The following is a 7,766-nucleotide window of genomic DNA, read 5'->3' as shown; positions in this document are numbered from 1 at the left end:
GGATTTAGAGTTATTTTTATAATCTTTGAACTTGCTTTTCAAAACTAAAAAGAGTAATGAGTCCTTATTTCATGTAATTTTGTCAGTTTTAGTGTGTTATTCTAGGTAGTGACTCTGGGTAAGAGTTAGGTTTGTATTGTAATATTTTTCAGTGTTTTTTATGTAAATTACTGTGTTGTGTTAATCAGGAAAGGAAGTTTACAAAATATGTAAAAGGGAACTGCTGGAAGCAAGGGGAAAAACGAATTCTGAAAGGGGCGTGTTGCTGCTTCAATGCTGTAGCATCACCACAACAATTCAAGGAATCAGGCAGGTGACGTGGCTAGAAGACAACTGGGCTTAATGAGTGAAATTAGCATCTATGTGGCTAGAATTTTAATAACTTAAGTCAGCTGGGTGATGTGGCACTTGGAGGACAAAGTGGGAATTGACTTTCCTATTAGGGTAAAGGAAAGTACCCTAAAAAGAAGGGTACCAGCCGAAATAGAGACACACCCATCATTTTTGAGAATTTTGCATATTTTCACTGAAGAAAAGTACAGAGAGAAGAAAAAAGAAAAAAGAAGAAGGGAGTACGAAATAGGAGAGAAAAAGAAGGCAGAAGCCTAAGGGGGACTAGAGCTCAACACTCAATTCTCTCTAATCTCTATTTCTCTTTAATTTTGTATTATTTTCTCATCTCAATTTCTGTTCAAACTTCATGGAAACATTCTGTACTGGTCTTATGTTTATAATTTCAGCTATGAACTAACACCCTAAAGATTTGGGTGGTTATGAACCCTTATGTATGAACTAAATTTCTAAATGCATGGTTAAGTTGTTTATGTCATAGTTCAATTGAATGTGCTGTAATGATAAGTGAATGTTAATTACTGGCCATTTTTAGCATTTATTAAGTTAGATCTAGCTTGGAAAAGAGAAGTCTAGCTGAACCCATTCAATTGATGCAAGAAACTTACCTAGTTTTAGGTGATTTTGAGTAGTGGAATAGGACTATTTTGCTGCCTTGCATAACCTAAAGATTTGGTGCTTGATTGGTTGGTTATAGTCTGTTTTAATACAAGAATGTATTGAGGGGGATTATAGACAATAGATATTAAGTTTTGGGAAAACTTAATGGGTTTTGCGAAATCTGTTAACTGTGACATAAATTGCTGACCCATTGCTGAGCCATTGCTGTAGCAACTGGAACGAACCGAGGGGAATTAACCACCCAAATCTATTTTTCTCATATCTGAAATCCACCCAGAATTCTTTCATTTTAATCTCTGATTTTTAGTTTAATTAATTTGCTCATTTACATTTATTTTCAGAATTAATTACATAAATTTTCTCTTGATTTGGTTACTGAATTGTAAATTGTTATTAGTTGATATTGCATTATTTTTAGTTTAAAAGTCCCTGTGGAGACGAACTTTGATACTGTATCACTGTATTACTTGTTGTCGACCGTGTATACTTGCGCATATTTTAATCATTAGAAAATTCACAACATCAATATAATAGTGTCCATTCTTAAATATATTGGTTTTTGATTAAACAATATCGAGATTCATTTAATGCTCTCAACGAAAGCACCAAATTGTTGACGCCGTTTTTCGTCAACTTAGATATGAAAAGCACTAAACAATGATGCAGAAGAAATAAAAGGATTCACAAATTTCTTTACTTGGTTCAGCAGTTAAAATCTTCCTAGTCCACGAGTCACTATTATTACTCACTACTCTCTCAAAGTTTTTTCAGAAAGCAATTTGACAGAGTATTCTCTCATACAATTTGTGCGTGAATACAATTGAATCAGACCAGGTTATTTATAAACCTGGTCATGAGAATATCTTCCTCTGATTCAGGGAAGTTACAATCAATAATATTAATTTGAAATAAATATAATAAATGTATTGATTACATAATATCCCATAACAATAGGGATTTTATATCTGACAATAACAAATCCTTATGAAATAGGGATTTCCTAACAGCATTCCCGCATGTGAAACGCATCGCTGAGCTTGATCGTATTGCTGACGTGCTTTTGAGACCGGTCCAAACTTTGAGCTCACCATTCTAGTTATATCCTCCTCCTCATCTAGTAATTTCATCGACTACATTCCTCAGAGAAGGTTTGTGCCTTCGAGCTTGCAACTCAAGCTCGAATGATGCGACTCATGCTCGATCGCTAGTGATAGATCTATAAGTAGAATAGAATGCTGATAGAAGATCTAGAATCATTTGATAATTCGTACAAAGTGTTTTGCTAGTATTTGTATACACAAGCTTAACTATTCCAAGCTCAACCATTTTGAGCCGACATTTCGAGGCTATGTTTTTTATTCTCAAAATTTGGGTGTAACATATTTAATTAGATTAAATATATTTATATAAGTATGATAGTACGTGACTTTTAGAATAAGCTTTATTATTATTTTTGAGAATAAAAATATAGACTCTCTCTCGAAAGCGATATATTTCTCAAAACCTGAAAACTATTCTAAACCTTCTCTTAGTCAAACCTCTCTAGATATCATGTGTCGAGTACATCTAAAGAGTCACACAAATAAACCTTTTGAATCCTATGTGCCCACACACGTCCTTGTGAGTTTGAGGATTTGTCTGGAAGATCAGGGTGTGAGATTTCAGATTGTTGGACTAGAAGATCGTTGATTTTATACAAAAAAGATTGAAGGAAACTTGTTAGGCTACAAGAGGTAATCCCTGATCTGTTTTATATGTGATTTAATATTTATATATGGATATGATCCTGGCTGGTATTAGTATTTACTAAAATGGGTCTATATATTCCCCATCGTACCTTTGATTTGATCATTTAATAACAACACTATGATGTTTTAGAACTGAAGCAGGACTTGAGTTATGATGAACGGCTTGTACGCGTTCTAGAGAAGGGAACTAATGAGTTAAGGTCCAAGAGTATCCCTCTATTCAAGGTTTTGTGGAGTAATTGTTCAGATAAAGAAGCAACATGGGAGTTGGAGGAGGACGTGAAGGAGCAATACCTGAGTGATTAGTGGTGAAAAATACACATTTATTGATTTTAATAGTCAAAATAAATTAAGTTTTAATTAATATTTTCATATAATTAATATGATTTATTTTATAAATGAAAATATTTAATTATGATTTAATTTATTGTTATTTTGTAGGAATTAAAGTTGCATTTTGGCATAAAGAAAAAGAAAGAAGAAAGAAAGAATCAAAACTGAAAAAAAGAGTTGAAAAAGTGACATTTTTTAAGGGAATTTGACCCAAAATGAGCCCAAACAAGCCTAAGCCCAAGCTTGCTACCACTTGGACACGTGGTGCGCCTCTATTGGCTGCATTTGGTCAACACATTCAGCCACATTTCAATCCAATTTTTGTGGGTTTTGGGTCTTGCACCTTTCCATTTTGAGCTCTTAAGCTCATATTTTGTGGTGTTTTAGAAAAGTGACAAAATGACCATTCACTAAAATAGCTAGGTTAATATTAATAATAAGATTTGATTTTTCAAAATCATATTTTATCATTAATATTTCAAATTTATTTTGTAGACCCCATTTGTAATTTAATTTCTTTTTAGTCATTTTCTCCTTCTATAAATAGAGACTCTTCTTTCACATTTGGTATGTAGTTTTGAGAGTAAAGAAACTATAACAAAATTTCTACTCACTTTCTTCTCATATTTTCTTCTTAGAATTTTGTGAGAATCATGAGCATAATGGTCTAATCTTCCTAGGAAGATTAGGGATGATTTCATATGCTAGTGATGTTATTTTACTACTTTGATTTACTATGTTCTTAATGTAATGTATTTGCGTTATTTATGTTCTTTCATCCCCATCTCTATTTTGTTATCTTTATTGTGCTAATAGTATATAAGATTAGTCATGCTCTTTCTATGTGCATCTAATTAGTAAAAGTAATATTGATACATAATTTTATGTCTAATCTTCTATTGCATTATTGCCCTTGGGTATTTTGTCATTTTTAGATTTTTCATAAGATTAACATTGTGCTTTTAAAATAAAGAACTTTATAACTCAAAGAGACTTTTGTTTGAAAAAAATTTGGACTTTAATGTTAGATTTTCCAAGTAAATATTGGAATGTGAACTATTTACTTGTGCATTTTTGTAAATCAAGTAACCAATTAACTAACCAAGCATATGGATGATTCTTGAAACCTTTATATTTCTCAAACTCTTGATTACCCTTACTTTTATTTCTCTGATCTCATTTTATCATTTCATAAAAAAGACAATACCAAAATCTCAAATCTCTTTTCATTTCCATTTTTTTTTTCATGTTACTAACTTTTTGTGTTATTTTATACTAATCCTTTGGTTTTAGGTTACCTCCTTGTGGATCGACTGCCAGATCTATACTACAACCACCGCTTAGTGGTTGTCACGATTTGAGCGTTAAACAAATTTTGGCGCTATTGCCGAGGAGGTAGTTTTCAAAGGTTTAGTAAAATTTTTACCAAAATATTAGTAATTTTATTTGTATTTTTGTTGGTATAAATATTGTGTTAGTATAATTTTTTTTATTTACTAATTTTTAGTTATATTGATTATAATTATTAAAAAAAAACTAACTAAATTTTTTTAGTTATTTATATATATTTTTCTTTTTCTTTTTCTCTTCCTTTTCTTTTTCTTTTTCTTTTTCGGTAAAATATATATACATATCTAAAAAAAACAAACAAAAATAACGTAAAATAAACATTTATATATATTTATTCTTATTCTTATTTTTATTTTTATTTTTTTTCCTTTTCCTTTCTTTTGGTTACAAAAAGAGAACCATATATATATTTATATAATATTTTTTTCTTCTTAGTTAATTTTTATTCCATTTCTCTTTCTTAATTTATTTTTTATTTTTTTTAGTTTAATAAATATTTGTAAACAAAAAAAGAGATTGAACTTGCTATTTTATCTTCACTTCACTTCACTTCAATTCTCTTTTCTTTACTTTATTTTTGTGTTGATTATTTTGTTGCTTTAGGTTCCTTAGTTTACGCTTTTCTTTTTCTTTGCCTTAGTTTTCCTTAGAATCTAGATTTTTCAACAAAAAAAAACACATAAAATTACATAAAATTGTTCATAAAATATCATTCATAAAACTCTTTGTATTGGGAATAATTGTGTAATATTACATATGGTAGAAACCGATATTGTTCTATCTAGAAGATTGGTTGTTAAATAAGGTTTGTGATAGCGTTACCCTCCCCACTTACCTGGAAACCTCGGGGAGTTTTGTCTAGGAAAGTGTGGGTCTAAAGTTGTACCTTGGCAACCTTCCCAATTAGCCTAGGAACATTTTGAGCATATACCTTTGCACTATTACATTGTTGAACTTATTACTATAAGAAAACCAAGCTTGTTCTGTCAAAATAAGCAATTTCACTCTGCTTAAAGGTTGTTTGGTCGAAAAGGTTTAACTTGTGATCTACCATACTTACTCAGTAACCTCGGGGAGTTCTAGTAAGGCGTTGAAGATCACCAGAAATCCTCCAAATCTTCTTGTGAACAAGTTTAACCAAAAAAAAAATCAAAATAAAAAAAATAATAAATCAAAAAATCAAAACATAAAATTAATCAACTTCTAATTTTCAAGAGTGGATGAATCATCACAAAACTTCCAGTGACACTTCTTCCAATTCATTTGTCACTCCTTCCGGAACTCCTTCCACCAATCTTGCTTCTCCACAAACTTTAGCTGATAATAATCCATTCGCAATGGCTCTCAATGATGAAATCCAACCAAGAACTCTTAATGACTACCTCCATCATACGCGCACTTCCACACCTTCATGCATTATCTTCCCTCCTAATATTCCCGCATTAGACTTTAAACCTGGCATGATTCAACTCTTGCCCACATTTCTTGGAATGGAAAACGAAAGCCCATACCTGCATATTAGAGAATTCGAGGAGGTAGTAGCCACGTTCTATAACCGAGCCGAAAATGCCGATTCTGTGCGATTGAAGTTCTTCCCTTTCTCCTTGAAGGACAAAGCCAAAAGCTGGTTATACTCTTTGAGACCTAGGTTTATTGGAACATGGGAGGAGATGACCAAATCTTTCTTTCTGAAACACTTCCCTAACCATAAGACCAACAATCTAAAACGACATATATCCACACTTTCCCAAAAGGATAATGAAACGTTCTATCAAGTCTGGGAAAGATTCAAAGATCTGTTGAATCAGTGCCCGCACCATGGCTATGAGAACTGGCGTTTGGTCAGTTACTTCTATGAAGGCCTCACGAGTCGTGAGCGCCCGTTTGTAGAAATTTTATGCAATGGTGAATTCCTCGAAAAATACCCAGACGATGCTCTTGAATATCTCGAAGAAACCACGAAAAATTCTCACACCTGCACTGGTCCAAGTGCTATTGATTGCATTAACCGACACAAACCATCTGGGACCTATCAACTTCGAGAAGAGGATAGTGTCAAGGCCCAAATCGAAGCTTTGAAAAAACATTTTGAGGTCTTAATGACGAAAAATGGCAAAAAAACGCACATGATTGCTCAAGCGGAACCGCAAGAACCTTGCTTTGTTTGTGGAGGGACAGAGCATTTAGCTAAGGACTTCTTAGCTTTGAATGAAATGATGGGGGTTTATGAGGAGCAATACAATGCCTTAGGGGCATATAACAAGCCATTCTCCCATACGTACAACCCTAGTTGGAGAAACCACGTCTGGAGGCCAATGGAGAAATGAGCAACAAGTTCAACCATCAAAGGCGTATTCTGTACCTCAATATAATGCTCATCCACAATGAAACTCTCTCGAGAATACCCTTCATGCATTCATAGAGGAACAATCCAAACTAAATCGCCAAATGATGGAAGAAATCAAGGAAATGAAATGCCATTCTCAAAATTGACTGAATCCTTGGCCATTCCGAAAAAAGGCAAACCTCCTTCCCAACCGAAATTCAATGTGCAAGGCCAACACATGGCCCAATCTTCAAATTATAATGATCAAAATGTCAAGGAAGTAAATGCCATCATGACTAGAAGCGGTAAAACTTTGTAAGACCCACCAATGAAATCCAACTTTCCCAGTACTCCAAAAGTTATTTCCGAAAATCCACCACTCAATGCCTCTCCCAAAGTACCATTTCCGCAGGCTTTGAAACCTGTTGGGAAACTTCCTAATAACTGAGCTGAAATCCTTGAGAACTTGACACAAGTGAAGATTAATCTTCCTTTGCTTCACATCATAAAACAAGTGCCGGCTTATGCCAAAATCATCAAGGATCTATGCACTGCAAAAAAGAGCACCATGTCAAGAAGACTGCTTTCTTAACTGAGCAAGTAAGTGCGATGATTAAACAAAAGGCACCGCCAAAATACAAAGATCACGGTTGTCCCACTATTTCTTGCCAAATTGGGACTCATGAAGTCAGCCAAGCCTTACTTGATCTTGGTACGAGTGTAAACCTCATGCCTTACTCTGTATACTCACAACTCGGTCTTGGAGAAATGAAGCCAACATCTGTTGTGCTATAGCTTGCTGACCGTTCCACCAAAAATCCTAGGGGTATTGTTGAGGATGTGTTAGTTCAAATTGAAAAATTCTATTACCCCATGGATTTTCTTATTCTTGATACCCAATCTGTGGTAAACATGGAGTCTAAAATTCCTATTATCCTCGGCAGACCATTCCTTGCTACAACAAATGCTTTGATCAATTGTCGAAATGGTCTAATGAAGATATCATTTGGAAACATGACTCTTGAAGTCAATATCTT

At 33.5% G+C, this 7,766-nt stretch overlaps 1 non-coding gene across 1 annotated transcript; it reads right to left on the bottom strand.

The window, feature by feature from the left end:
* Positions 1 to 6,121: 6,121 nt before the first annotated feature.
* LOC133833213 (small nucleolar RNA R71) lies at positions 6,122 to 6,228 on the bottom strand. The gene has a single exon (XR_009892607.1). It is a non-coding gene; the product is annotated as a small nucleolar RNA R71 (small nucleolar RNA).
* Between the last annotated feature and the right edge of the window lie 1,538 nt (positions 6,229 to 7,766).

The sequence above is a fragment of the Humulus lupulus genome, chromosome 4, assembly GCF_963169125.1.
Source record: "Humulus lupulus chromosome 4, drHumLupu1.1, whole genome shotgun sequence".
NCBI lineage: Eukaryota > Viridiplantae > Streptophyta > Magnoliopsida > Rosales > Cannabaceae > Humulus > Humulus lupulus.
This window is presented reverse-complemented; position numbering and strand designations above follow the sequence as displayed.